The 14059-nt window shown below is 45.3% G+C and overlaps 1 long non-coding RNA gene across 1 annotated transcript; it reads left to right on the forward strand.

Moving 5' to 3' along the window:
- The first annotated feature begins 901 nt into the window (after positions 1–901).
- On the forward strand, positions 902–5992 carry LOC121092790. Its single transcript, XR_005829382.1, has 4 exons — positions 902–994; positions 1926–2052; positions 2942–3042; positions 5830–5992. It is a non-coding gene; the product is annotated as an uncharacterized LOC121092790 (long non-coding RNA).
- The last annotated feature ends 8067 nt before the right edge of the window (positions 5993–14059 follow it).

The raw sequence follows: 14059 nt of genomic DNA on the forward strand, positions 1-14059 counted from the left end.
GCCTTGCCCGTCCCTTTTCCATACAGATGCTTACCCTGGCCAAATGTAGGCCACCACATTTTTCTTCACTAGATTATGATCTGGGTTACACTTTTAAGACATTTTTGAAGACTGTTCTGATTTGCCAAGATCATGTTCATCCCAGCTCTGTCTTCAAAATTCCTTAAAGCTTTTGTCATCTGCAGAATTAGTAAGCATGTTCTTTTCCATCATCCCAATTATTTATGAAAGTGTTCAAGTCACCCAGGACAGATCATCATGGCAAATATCCTTTCAATTTGACAGTGAACCACTGATACTGCTCTCTGAGGACAGAGTATCTTCTGCACTCTAGGTTGTGTTTCCTTTTCTTTTTAATGATTATATCTGCAAAGAAATCCTTGCTGAAGGCAAAGTAATGTGTCACTGTTCCTTTTTTAAAAAGAAGGGGAGCGCAAGACGATCATGGAGGCTCCTGCAAGTTGTGTCCTGGCCTGCTATCTGATGGCATTATGTCAGGGACAAACAATTGGTGGACAGGCCAAGGTGTAGGGAATGTGCAGAAGGGATTTTCCTTCCTACATTCCTTTTCCTCTGAGCCCTATGGGATTTGGATGAGCATGGCTAAGACAGAAGAATACGTTCTCATGCCAGTCAGCACGTAGGTGAGTCCGTTTCTCTCTGTTCCTTCGGTGTAACGCCGTCCTGAGCAGGCTGCCTGGCCACAAACCCAAGGGATGAACGTGCTGAGTGGACACGCTCCTGCCGTACCCTGCCAGCCTCGACCTAAACAAGGCCCGGGACCTCGGGAGCGCAGCACCACGCTAGCAGTTTTAATTGCTTTCAACCAGGGCTTGAAACGCAGCCAGGAAACACACCAACTCTGAAAGCTGCTGTCTCAGCAGGGCTGTATTAAAAGGAGATTTAATGAGGGGAACAGGACGGGAAGCCGCCGGAGAACCGCTGCCAGAGCGCTGGTTGGCTTTAGCCCTTTTTGCTGCCAGCGCTCCCCACGGTAAGGCAGGCTTTCGCCCCACGGCCTGCGAGACGCAGCGAGGTCTGAGGCAGGTGATGTGGGGCGGAAGGCAGCCATGTTACCCACCCCGGCCGCTCTCCAGCCTGCGGGGCAGCCTTCGCCGGGGAGGGCTCGGGCCACGGCAGCGGCGTGGAGGGGCCCTGTGTGGGCTCCCATTGCCGGGGGGGACGCAGAGAGCACCCGGCAGGCCTTGGCGGGAGCCCCCCCCGCCCCGGGGCAGCGGGAGGCCGGAGGAGACCCTCGCCGCTTCCCGCAGCGGCTTCACCGCGCCCTCACGGCCCGAGGGAGCGCGGAGGGGCGCGCGGGCGGGCGGGCGGGCGCAGGCCGGCGGCGAGGCGCCAGGGGGCGCCGCAGTGCTGCGGCCGCGGCGCTGCCCCCTGCCCGCGGGCTGTCACCGCCTGCGGGGGAGCGGCCGGCGGCGCGGCCCGGCGGGGCCCAGAGGCGGCGGAGGCCGGGGCGGGGGGGGGGGGGTCGCCCTCACGCCGGTGGGGGGGTGCGGGCGTGGCGGGTTTGGCCCATGGGCTGTCAGAGCCCCGTTTCCCCCGTGGGTAAGCAGCCCGTGGGCCACCCGCTATGGATGGCCTCGACGCCTCGGCAGGGAGCTTGTGCCGGAGGGGGCTGCGCTTCTCCCGGGCTGTGTGCCCCGAGGGGGGGCGAGGGCGGTGAGGGGGCTCCGGAGCTGGGCCAGCAGCAGCCTGTGGGGCCAGGCCAGGCTCTTCCAGCCGTGGGAGCCCACTGCTGTTTGCCTGCGGAATGGCTGCACCGGGACTCGGTGCTGCAGGACCTGCAACGAATACTGTCCTTAGGCAACATGCGTGTGCTGGACGTACCGTAATTTCAAGCGTGAGTTCTGTGAAAGGAAATTATAGCCTTTATATGAGCATATATTGACTCACGCTAAATTTTACAGGTGCAAAAATTTGCTGCCCTGAGGCATTGGTGGCCTGAGCCGCCCTGGGGGCGTAGCGCCCACCTGCCCGGAGCTGGGGTGCAACGTGGCTTTTCTCCGGGCATTTCCAACCCGCGGTCCCTGCCGGGTAAGCGACCTTGAAAATCTGTAATGGTAGAGGAAGGGGAAATCCTGTGCACTGAGCCCCACCTAGGAGCTGAAAAGAAAATGCAGAGGGTGAATTCAGTGCGCCCTTGGATTTTGCCTGCGCTCTGCAGCATCCCACATAAATTAGTGGTGAATCATAACACAGTGACGAATTCCAGTCCCTGTGACTGCCTCTCTTCCCTTGCTTATCTGCTGGCTGCTGCCTTGCTTCGTGCTGAGCAGGTCACCAGACCGTAATAGTTCAGTGGTTCTTGCATAGGTGACTTGAAAGCAGGGGCTGGGGAAGGGGAAAAAAAAAATGAAATAGTACCACTAATTATTAAAAGCGTAGCATAACTCTAGTGCTGTAATAAGAATAGACTTCATACCACGAATGTGAGTCGCCGCTAATGGGAAGCATCACGTATAAATAACATTCCCATCTGGTTAAACATTTTCCGCTGAAAGGTAATTCCTGACTACATGGCTTTTCCTGAAGCAGATGCTGTCTCCTGCTTTGGCCCGATGCTTTGCCGTGCGGGCGTGCAGTCCATCGATAGTACATAGTGAGGCACGTTAAGCATTTTGTACCATATTCTTGTCTTAATTGATATTCATAACCCTCCGACTCTTTCATGGGGAGGGGAGGGGAGGGGAAGGCAGAGCTATGAATTAAAAGCACCTGCATATGTGAGGAATACAAAGAATGTTGATTTCTAATAGTTTATTCTTGCAAGGTATAATATAAGCTAAGCTGGAGAGTAATGCTAGTTTCATCTCCTGAGGCACTTGACTCACCTTTGTGCTATCAGAGGGCAGATTTTCAGTTGAATTGAAGTGCAATAGTGGAACTAGCAATAATAATAATTCTTACTTTTGTATTGTTTCAGTAAGTGGTGCTAAGGACCTGTTGCTTGGTTCCCTCTCCTGTACTTTCAGGGTGAGTTAGATGGATCTGACATTCACAGCTTGTTAATCACCAGAACCCCAGGTAAAAATAACTGGATACTTTAAGTGCTGTAAGATTTTCTACTGACACTTAATAACACCCTAGATGTTTTTCTTAGCTCCTGTACTGTGTGTGCATTGTAGTAGTTTCATCATCGCAGAATAAACGTGTCTTCGTATTGAGATGGAGCAGGAAATGGAGTGGATGTTTGAAGCTGCAACAATGGTTTTTGTTACCTTTGGCAATTTCATTCCAACCCGTATTATTTGGCTTATTGTGAGTGGGGAAAAATACAGTCCTTGTAAGTCCAGTGCTTCAAGGCATACAGAAAGGAGCTATGCTGTAAGGAGCATTATGGACCTCAGTGCATCATACCAGTCTTTTGCGGGGAAGGGCAAATGACATGTAAATTTTATTTGTTTATTCAGATTCTGTTCCTGTTTTGACATCAGGGACACAGTTGCATTCACTTGATATTTTCACTTCGAGTTACTGTTCTCACAGCAAGAAGAAAGATGTGTTTTGCAAATGGTGAATTTCAGATGGTAGGATTGTTGTAGACCAAAGGACTACAATGGTGAAGAAGAGGAAGTTTTAAAGTTGTTTTTTATTTACATATCCGTTCGGACACTAAAATCAGAAACTGCATAGTCTAATGTCTGCCATGTGTATTCAGGGTGCACTTGTCTCTAACTACGACAAAGCTAAGATGAAATAGCTAGGCTCTATGGCCTGCCTTCTGGGGAGCAGCTAAGATATCTCAATGGCTGTTGTAAGATTCTTTGGTATCAGTTGGTGTTACAGGGCATTGGCTGACAGGTGATATTCTTGTTGTTATAGATGTGATATGCCTCTGCTGGAATCTGGCTGGCATGCAACTGCATGAACTGAGCTCAAATTGAGAGGGATTGCTACTTAAATGCTGGTTGGAGTTCCTACCTGGAAATTCAGGAAAATTAAACCAAACTACCTGGTGCCTAATAAGCTAATTTTCCTCACTTGCAAACACAAATCAATTGGTTTAACAAGCAATACTTTATTAAGGGGAATTAAGTTTCCCTAGCTGGTATTGCTTTCATCTGCCCACATGATCCCAGACAGCAGATGCTTGGCTTTTGTTTTCCCATAGATATAGTGGTTTTGCTTGTCTGAAGCCCACAGAGCACCCATAAATGCTGATCTGGTGGGAGATCCTTCAGGTGCTCACCAGTGCGGGCCAGGGCTGCCTGAGCAGAGCCCCGTGTTGTCTGAGTTGGGGAAATTCATGATCTCATGACCTTTCTTGTGTTTCTCTACTAGGAACTGCTTTCATATTGCATAGCTTTATTCACACAAAGTGTTTGGCCAGTATCCCTGATGAGACCTGACTTGTAATTCTAAAGCACTGGAAAATACTGCAGGCCTTGTGCACGCATTGTTTAGTGCATTCCTTACATTGACACTGCATGACCTAAATGTGTTCCTAGATATGCAAACTCTGCTGTAGTTGTGCTTTTCTTAGTTCTAGGGAATGCATGTATTAGAGGGAAAGATTTACATGTCAGACATGTCTTTGAATCACCAAGCACTCCCATATTAATAGTTCTGTGTTTTAATATTGCTGTGACAGTTTGCTGGAAAACAGACGTATACATCCTCACAAACACTGATGCATTAAAATTTCACTCTAAGCCGAGGGAAGAGGATAATTTATTTTTACTCTACCTTCATGCCTTTCAGCATCATGAGCGGCAGCGCTAGCCCTAGCCACAACTGATGTCACAGAGTCCATGGCTAACAAGCAGGAAAGAAAATCAGTGTTTTCACAGCCTTGTAATGCCTTATTTATTTATGTAATAGATTGAATGTCATGTAAAGTTTGAAACTGCACTTAGCTTTTCTCAGCTCCCTTGATCTGTCTCACAGCTGTGGTAGATGGTTCTCTCAGCTGCTGTTGCTGCCTCTCTAATCTGCACTTTGATTTTGTAGGCATTTCTTATCTGCTGGTTGTGGTCTGTTTGACACGTCCAGCTATGAAAGGAAAAACAGACTGAGAACTTGTGTGATAGTACTTCTGCCCCAGTATAAAGGAACTTTAATGCTCCTTGCAAACTTGCCATATGCGTGCAAAACTGCATGTCTTAAAAAATTTTTATAAGCACTGAGTTATTAGATACCAGTGTTGCCCTAATTTATTTTACACTTGATTTTCAGTGGGTGTGAGCTGATGTTGGTATCAGCGGACCTGAAAACCAGAGCTGTGTAGTTCCTGGAGCTTTGTAATGACCTGGTTTTACTAAACCTGCTCATGGTGATTGGTATTTTTGCCTGTATGTCTGTATCGTGAGGGCTGAGCCTGGGCTCCCTAAAGCTAAGGCTGACTCTGAAGACAAAACCCTGGAGTTAGAAGCTGCACTGGATGACGTGGGGTCCAGATGACTGAACACAGCCAGTGACTGGCTGCACTGCCCAGGTTGCAGCTGCCTGCGTGCAGGCAGTATAGAGGCTGCCCCTGCGGCTGCATCGGGGTGGGTTACAGGGTGTGCTGTGCTGTGGGTAGGCTAAAGTCTGCAGCATCACAGCCATTGGTGCTGTTTGTCCTGAGACGCAGTGCTGGCCCACAACACGGCCCTGGCAGTGGAGCCTCATGTGACTGCACGGGAAGTTCATCTTCATGAGGCACAGTCTCTCCCTCTCTGCAGCAGCCCTCTACGTTCAGTGCAGAAATCTGTTCTATCTAGGCTCATGCAGTTTTATAGTATAGAAGGTTATTTTATTGTGCGTGCAAATTATAATTACTTTGATGTTCATAAGGAAGTTTAAAAATTGGTTTCTTTGGTTTGCCCCTAGCTCCATTTGGAAAGCCATCTACCAAAGCCCACTCTGATTACCATTTTGTCTTCTGACCTGATAAAGCTGCTGCAAAAGGAAACAAGCTGCTTCTGTTTTGCCTCCTGCTTTCCTGTGGTCTCAATGGCAGAAACCTGCTTCCTTACTTATCATTGGCATAAGGCTATGGGGAAGTGTTTTGCCGGAGCTGTGATATACGTAACCAGCTGTTCATCTTTTCTAAGTGGGGGAGAAAATCACCCAGAGGAGCAATGGCTCTCCCTGAGGCAACAGCTGACGTGGATTTATGAGGCTGTAGCAGACATAAGCAACCTATTTAGTTTTCCCGATGCAGGAAGCGAAGCTCTCCTGTGGGAACAGACCTTCTGTGCCCTCAAGTAAAATAAATCTTGCTTCCTGGGTGATTCTACTAGATGGGAACCAAAACCTGGGTGTCATGCTGCTTCAGCTGTGGGAAGCTTATTTACCTGTGTGTGGAACAAGATCTGCTGAGGATGCTCAGAGCTTTATTTCACCTGGAAGGTATCACAGTTTTTCCTAAACCTTTGGAAATAGCTTTCTAAAGGATAGTTGCCTGCCTGAGGAAAAGGCAGTACTCATTCTTTCTTTCTGGCTTCTTTAGGCTCTAAGCTAGCACTAGTTTTTCTGAAAGAGGGTGCTGCTTTTCCCTGAGAGGTGATCTTCATCAGCAGTCACCCATTCCAGCCATGCTCCCTGCGTAGATGGCAGTGTTCAGGTACAACCAATACTGATGGATCTGGGGGCTGGTTAGAGAGGACACTAAATCTACGGCGAATAGTGCACAAGTGAGCTGTGCTGTTTCTGATTCTGGCATTTTCTCGTTTGAATTGTTTGAAGAGCAGGGCAGGCTGAGCAATGAGGGCCGGAGGTGGGCCAGGGCTCAGGAAAGTGTGTGTAGCAGTGGCCCTTGAGAGGGTAATCTTTTCCTCCACCTCTCATGAGACTCAGGGAAACAGGAACTATTCTGAGAGCAATGCTGTCTGCGCCTCTGATTGTCTGGATGCTCGCTTATCGGTGCGAGACAAGTGCCTGGATGCAATCCTCTCGGGGGAGGGGGGAACCTGTTGTTTGCACTATTTACTCTTTCTTGTGGTAGTATCTGAGAACCACAGTCATGGTTCAGAGCCCCCTTGTGCAGGGAATTGATTACGAGTGGGACTGGGATGAAAGGGGATGGTTCCACAGGGATGGGCTGAAGTTTGATATTTTTCTCAAGTTTTATGGAAAAATACATTAGTTTCTAAATGAGTGACAGAGCGGTTGGTATTTATGGCCAACGTGAGCAATACAACTCCTTTCAGCATTTTACTTCAGGATACGAGCAGCGGAAGGCAGAGTCCTGGGAAGAGGAGCTTGTAAGCTGAGCTCTGAAAGCCTTACTGCATTCAGGTGGCATGTTTCAGTGGCAAATTCTGGCAGTTTTAGCCTATGCCTGCGGTATCAGAAAAAATCAAGGTAAAACACAGGTTTGAGAAGATGTAGGAATCATCTTCAAGGGGTGAAACATTTGCTATCTGCTGGAAGATCTATTAAGAGTGTGTTTGAACATTTGTGTGGTAAGGAAGTTGGTAAATGCCTGTGGAAACTGTCACCATTTTCTCTTTAAGTGAGACCTTTTCTTACGTCTCTTTTTCTATTTTATTTTACTGGCTGATTTTGTTGTGTTGTTATGTTTGGTTGGTTGTTTTTTTGTTTGTTTGGTTTTGTTTTTTTTTTTTTTAAATCAAAAGAAGCTGCTTGGAAGTTACTGTAGGCCTACTTCAAAATTTCTTTGGAAAGTACTGGGGTTTTTTTGCTTGTCTAATTCAAGCTGAGAAGCAGTGTAGTCCACAGGAAGCACTGTTAATTTCAAGGAACCAGTCAGCTTTAGTAAGGCTGATTAGTTGAGAGTATTAGGTGAGAGCTTTTGCAATATTCAAAGTGTCAAGTTATTACTAAATTTTACATTGCTTTTTACCAATTGTCACATTTTCTGACAAGTGTTTTAATTGTTGTCTGGAAAAGGAAATAAGTATTCTTGTTCCTTTCTTTTGCTGCTTCTCTGTTTTAGAGTGAGGAGTAATTCATTATCTCACAGATAGAAAACAATTAAAGTGTTGTTTCTTTCATCACTGTGTGATAATGGAGTAACAAGATGATGTCTCAGACCTGAAGTCCTTACTGGAGTTCTTGGAAGGGAGGGGAGTACTGCATGCAGCTGAGCTGGCGTAAGAAATGTCTCATCTGTCCTGTGCTAGGGGGTGATTGAAATCTCTCTGTAAGCTACTCTATTAGATATGCTTATGCACTACTGAAAAAATGCAGGCTGTAGAAGAAAATACCACTGCAAGCAAAGCCTGAATATAGTAATACTTAACTTGTAAGCAGTGCTCCACTTACCTGGCTGAGTGCCAGCTTTTTTATGATACAGGCATCAGTGTTTGTTTAATGTGTCCCTTATCAAATCCAAAAGCTAATATTTGAGTTAGTCCTCCATGAAGATAAACAGGAACTGTTTGAGTGAGAATTAAGATATTGTGTATCATACTCCTCAGAATAGTATCTTGGTACTTTACCTTGAATCCAAAGAAATGTCTTGCAGATGTGTATTCAATCTGTGCTCAGAGAAAGTTCTCTTAAAAGCTAGTTTTCGTAGTGAAAGTATTTGGGGAAGTTACAGCAAAGAAGGGGATCTTGATTTTAATCAGATGCAAAGCATGCTGAAGTTGATTTGAATCAGTTGATTCGCTCTCAGGTCAGGCTTTTAGTCTTGAAGGTAGTAAAGAGACTGTCTTTTGAAGAAGCTCAAATAGGGCTTCTGTATTCCTACAAACAAGAATTCTGTTAATTCCAGCCTAGCTGTGCCGGGGAGTCTGGTCCACGATCATCTTTTCTGCTACACAGAATAGGCAGAGCTTCCACAGCTCCACTGGCTTCAGCGCGTTCATTCCAAAACTGCATCCCCCTATACAGGGGTAGAATTAAGCTCCCCATACTTACCTCTCAGTTTAACCATTGATGATTGTGTTTCTGAAAATGGCACTTTTGAGTACCTTAGGTACAAACTCAGATTTGAAGGCAAGCAGCGACATAAGGAGTTTTTCCGTATGGTCGGAATAAATGGATGACACAACAAATGATTCCAGAATGCCATTGCCGATGAATGCCAGGACCCCACCTCCCCTATTGCTACCACAAAAAAAAAATAAAGTAGTATAGTGAGGTGGCTGCAAAGTTTAACATATATTACTAGAAGCCTAGTGAAAACCGATCTGATAATGCAAATCATGGTGGTAATGGTAGCGAAATATGGATGGAAAACAAGCAAGAGACTTAGAAGGCAGCAGCTTGGGAAAGGAACAACAACAAATGGTCACTGTACTAAATCCAGTTAAGAATGAAGCTATAATATGTATTGAATGTAGCAGGCTTTTCCTCACCAGTATTCATGTAGCTTTAAAGGTGAACATGAAAATCTGAAAATATCACAATGCTATGTAAAGAGGATTATTGTGCACACGAAATTTCTATTAGTCGGGGAAAAAAAGAACATTTCTTACTAAGGGCAAGCTTTAACTATTGCTATAAGAACAATAACAACTGTTAATGCTGATAATCATGAACATTTGACATCTTCAGGTTCTTGCCAGGCTCACTACATGCTTTGTCAAGTTAAATGCTGGGAGGGAGCAATGTAGCTGGAACTTGCTGGAATGCATTAGGTGGAGGAAAGGAAACCCTATTTCCTGACAAATAATTTTTTCAGCGACTGCTTTTTTGCAGTGTTTGGCCAGCTACATTGTTGAGTGAAAATAATATTTGGAGAAAGATGGCAGAGCTCACTGAATAATATATAATCTTAACAAATAAAATGTCTCCATCACAGTGGCAATATGGAAGTAGGCTAAAGCCTTGTCATTATCTACACAAAGTAATTATTCTTTGTAAGCATCTTGGCACTTCTTCCACCTCAAGTCCCTGTGGTCATCTGGATGGCAGAACTGCTGCTGGCAATGAATCTGCTAGTGACCTTTGCCCAGGGCCCCAGTGGATGGGCCCCTGTATCATGGAAGGGCAGGCACACGCCTTGCTGCTGAGTCCACAGGCAATTTTTCATGCCACATTCCCAGAGGATTTTGACCAGAAGAAAGCCACTGAAAAGCTTAGCTGATCCCTTCTTTACTCACTTATTGGAGCCTTGTACAAAGAAAATGTGAGCAGACACCAAGCACTGTATTGTAGTGTGATGATTAAGATTTATAGAGCCAAAAATAATCTTTCAGATTGCTCCAGTGGCATCAAAGAGGAGGTTTTGCCATGCTTTCTACTATAACAAGCAAATCAGATGAGTTCTGAGTTGGAGAAAAAAATGATTACTCAGCACTTGCTACAAGTAAAATATTTACCAGATGTGTGTGTGTATATATATATTAACTATAATCTGGAGATCTATTTTGTTCTATTACTTGGGGTAGGTTAGGCATTAACGGAGCAGCAGTGGAGTAATACCCCTTGCAACTGCCTTGTTTGTGCAGGCAAAACTCTCTGGCTATGTTGCCTATCATTATTGTACAGGCAGAGATGATCTCACCCTGTCTGTGTTTCGAGCTGACCAGGCATCATATGGATGTAGTTAGTGCAGTGCCCCATTTGAGCTAAGAAGAGACGTGGCATATTAGCTTGGGGCAACATCTGACATTTAACATGTCTTCCAGTTGGCTTGAAGCGTGGGCAGAGCGAGCTCGCGTCTGTCCGTGTGGACATTGCCTCTGCCTGAAAAATATTGTGCAAAACTGTGTGTGAAAGACTTGCAAAGTGATTTTGTGAAATCCTTATAAAATGAAACACTCTAATACAAAATCGCTCCTATTAGAGCTGCAGCTTGAGTAACTCTTACATATGATCAAGAACCACCAAGTCAAGTTCTTTTGTCCCTGATTTTCTCTAAACACATTTGGATTTTCTTAGTCTCCTACTGCTGGCGTAGATTTGGACTACTGTCACAGGATGCAAAAAAAGGATCACCTGCGTTTGTTTAGTTTTTCAGAGTAGATGCTGAATACTGTGATAGTATAGGCACTATAAGAAAAGTCAGGAGGATAACTTTTCAGGGACTTTGTATGAGTTTATAGAATGAGTTATAGATGTGCAGGTGTCTTCAAAATTAATGAGATGGATTAATGGATGCCAAATATGTTTTTTTAGGGCGTAGCACGTTAATTCTTGTGCTAAATAGTACAGATGGATATACAAGTATGCATACAGAGATACATGTGTGTCACACGTGTGTGTATATATAGGTGTAGCATGTATATATGCACATGTATGAGATACATATGTGTTACTGTAAAGTTGTATGACAAAGAATCCATACAACTCCTGAGTTTCCACTGTCTTTTTTTTTTTTTTTTTCTCTCAGTAATACATTTCTCGCTTCCTCTCTACAGAAGGAGACTTTCTTTTCAGGCACTGAAGTATGACAGCAGTAAACAAGTAGGCAAGGAGACATTTCCCTTTTAAAGCGTCCTAGTCCAGGTTTGCCTTCCGTTGGCTCCAAAGCTCATCATCATTTTTTCAGTTTCCCTCTTCCGTGTAGAAAATGATCCAGGTACGGCAGGTACAAAACCCCCTGTATCCTATGAGCCATTAACAAAAATTCATAGTGATCCCTTTCATTTTAGGAGAGAATTATACAGCAAACTGGATAGCTTCTGGAAAAGCACAAGAAACGGTCAGGAAATAACCTAGAAGATGTTAGGAGTGGAGCAGGAGAAAGCTGCTCCTGATCTGGGGGCTGCACGGTGGGAAGGGGATTCAGCAGGTCCATGCTGGCATCAGAACAGAACCTGGCCTCTGCTGTGCGAAGTGGCAGAAAGGCACCACTAAAAAAAGAAATTGAGGAAAGCCAGAAAGAACAAGCTGTTTCTCAGCAGATATGTGAGAATGGAGCAACTCCCACAGGAGGCCAAGCACGAAGGAGAAATGGCCCAGCCAGCATGGCTGCCTAGTGTCTTAATATAGCAGACTTGGCAAAGCAAGGGGGTGAGGCTCGGTGGAGGAGGAGAGCTGGGTTTGCTTTCCCAAAACCCCATTTGCAATAGCAAAGAAATCCCTTTGGCTCTGTTCCAGCAAACCGTTAGGATTCAGTGATCTGGCAGGGAAATCCAGCTGCTGGAGGTGCATTCCTCAGTGTTTCTTGCACACCCTGCCTGCCCCACGTCTGCAGAAGGTCTGTACTCAGTGGGGAATTAGCTAAATGTCTGGACAAGAGGAGACCCCATCCTGCTGTTACCAGCATTTGTTCTCTCTCCTGCTAGCCCCCGCCTCCCCACAAGCATTTTTGGAAGCAAGTCGACATGGCATATGCATGGTCTTGTGCGAGCTTGTGCAGCAGACCTGGGAAGGGGCTGTTCCCAGCATGGGCTTCTGCAGGATCAGGCTGAGCTGTTCTGATGTGTGTGAATAAGATACTGCTTTTGCCTACTCCTGACTAACTTTTCTCCCTCAAAACAAAAATAACACAAGCAAACCAAAAGGTATTGACAACATTGCACAGTAAAAGTCACTTTTAGACCTAAATCCAGGGCACTGCCTCTGCAATGCTGATTGGTAGGTAGGGACATGATATATTAAATATTGTGCTCTTTCCTCACTGTTACTGTCTTTTATATGGCAGCTATCCCACAGTCTTTCCGATTCCCTGCTCTCATTTCCATCCTTTTGAACCCTAGACCTTACTGACTCTTGTTTTTCTTTGTTTTCCCTGTTTTGTTGGTGCCTGTTGGGTTCTGTCCCATCCTTTGCTTTGAGGACTTTGTCTCTGCCCTGGCACTTTGCCGGTGTTTCTTTCTCGGCAGCCTTTCAGCTCCTTCCTTCAGTTCCTCATCCTTCCCACTGACTCCCTCCCTCACACTTTCTCTTATGCACATCCCACTGTTTCGTTTGTTACCCACATTTTCCTATTTGTTTTCTCCTCCCACACACTTCTTCCTGTCTTAATGCCTCCCTCCGTTCCCAGCTGGATGTCAACTATTGTATCATTAAGAAGGAATGGGAACTGATCAAACAAAAATATCAGATGGATTGATTTTTAGGACTGGATCCTGTCAGTCTTACTTCTTTTTTTAGTGAAAGAATTTACAACTGCTCCAAAATCCATGAAAACTTTTCCAGGTTCTCACCTTATTTTAAACTGGGTGTCATATATATTACGTATGTATGTCATACATAGTATTTTAGTGCTACTGCATAATACGATCTTGCTTTAATTGAGATCTCCATGCTGTTAAACCTAACCCAGAAACACAGGCTTCGATGTACTGCAGGCTTGCCTTTCATTTGAAGAGGTGTGCAGTGGCACGTGGAGGATAAAGTCATTCTTCCAAAGAGCTGACACCTGGACATGCAAACAGAAACCCCTTTCTTCTCAAATTTACATAGGACCTAATTACATGGGTCACAGGTCTTTCATGACATATCACCTCTTAATGTTTTAATTCGTTACCTGCTCACTGACTTTCAATCTCCAGCAATCATCAACAGTAAAATAGTAAACCTTGTAGGAAAATGAAGGTTATTGAAAAGAAGTCACATAGTGAGTATAGCTTTCACTGTGATAGTGTGGAAGTGACGATCGACTGCAAACGCAGACAACTTCTGTGTGTTCATAATTTGTTTACCGCTAGTCAGACGTTCTTACTGTCCCCTTTTCCATGTCTCTCACAGCCCTGTGTTAAGCTGTAATGATGCAGGGACCAGGCAGCTGGTTAATGCAGCTCATGTTGTCACCCTCACGGGGCTTATTTGCCTACAGGCATGTCAGAAGGAACAAGTAATATAAGGGCATATATAACTGTAGTTGGCAGTGTACTGAAAAGATGGTGAAGCTTGCTTTAAATGAATAGCGTGGGACATCAGGAGCTAAGTAGCTGAGAAATAAGATAAATTTGCTTGAATGGAGTGTTGTGTTTCTGTAGTTAGGCTGTGCCTGGTACTTGATCTAAATGAGGTATGTGTACATGGTGTGCAGTGCAGACATCCCCTGTGTGCGATTTGTTCCTAACACTGTCTTGCACATTTTCGGTCTCTAGCACAGTTCACCTCACCCGTACTTCTACGCGGCTTAAGCCTGATGGGAGGAGTAAAGCAGGCAGAGCCAGACTCTCCTCGCCAGAGTTAATGGCATAGGGTGTTACAATGACCTGCCTGTTACAATGTCCTCCCTGTGTTC

This window comes from Falco naumanni, chromosome 8 (genome assembly GCF_017639655.2).
Source record: "Falco naumanni isolate bFalNau1 chromosome 8, bFalNau1.pat, whole genome shotgun sequence".
Taxonomy (NCBI): Eukaryota; Metazoa; Chordata; class Aves; order Falconiformes; family Falconidae; genus Falco; species Falco naumanni.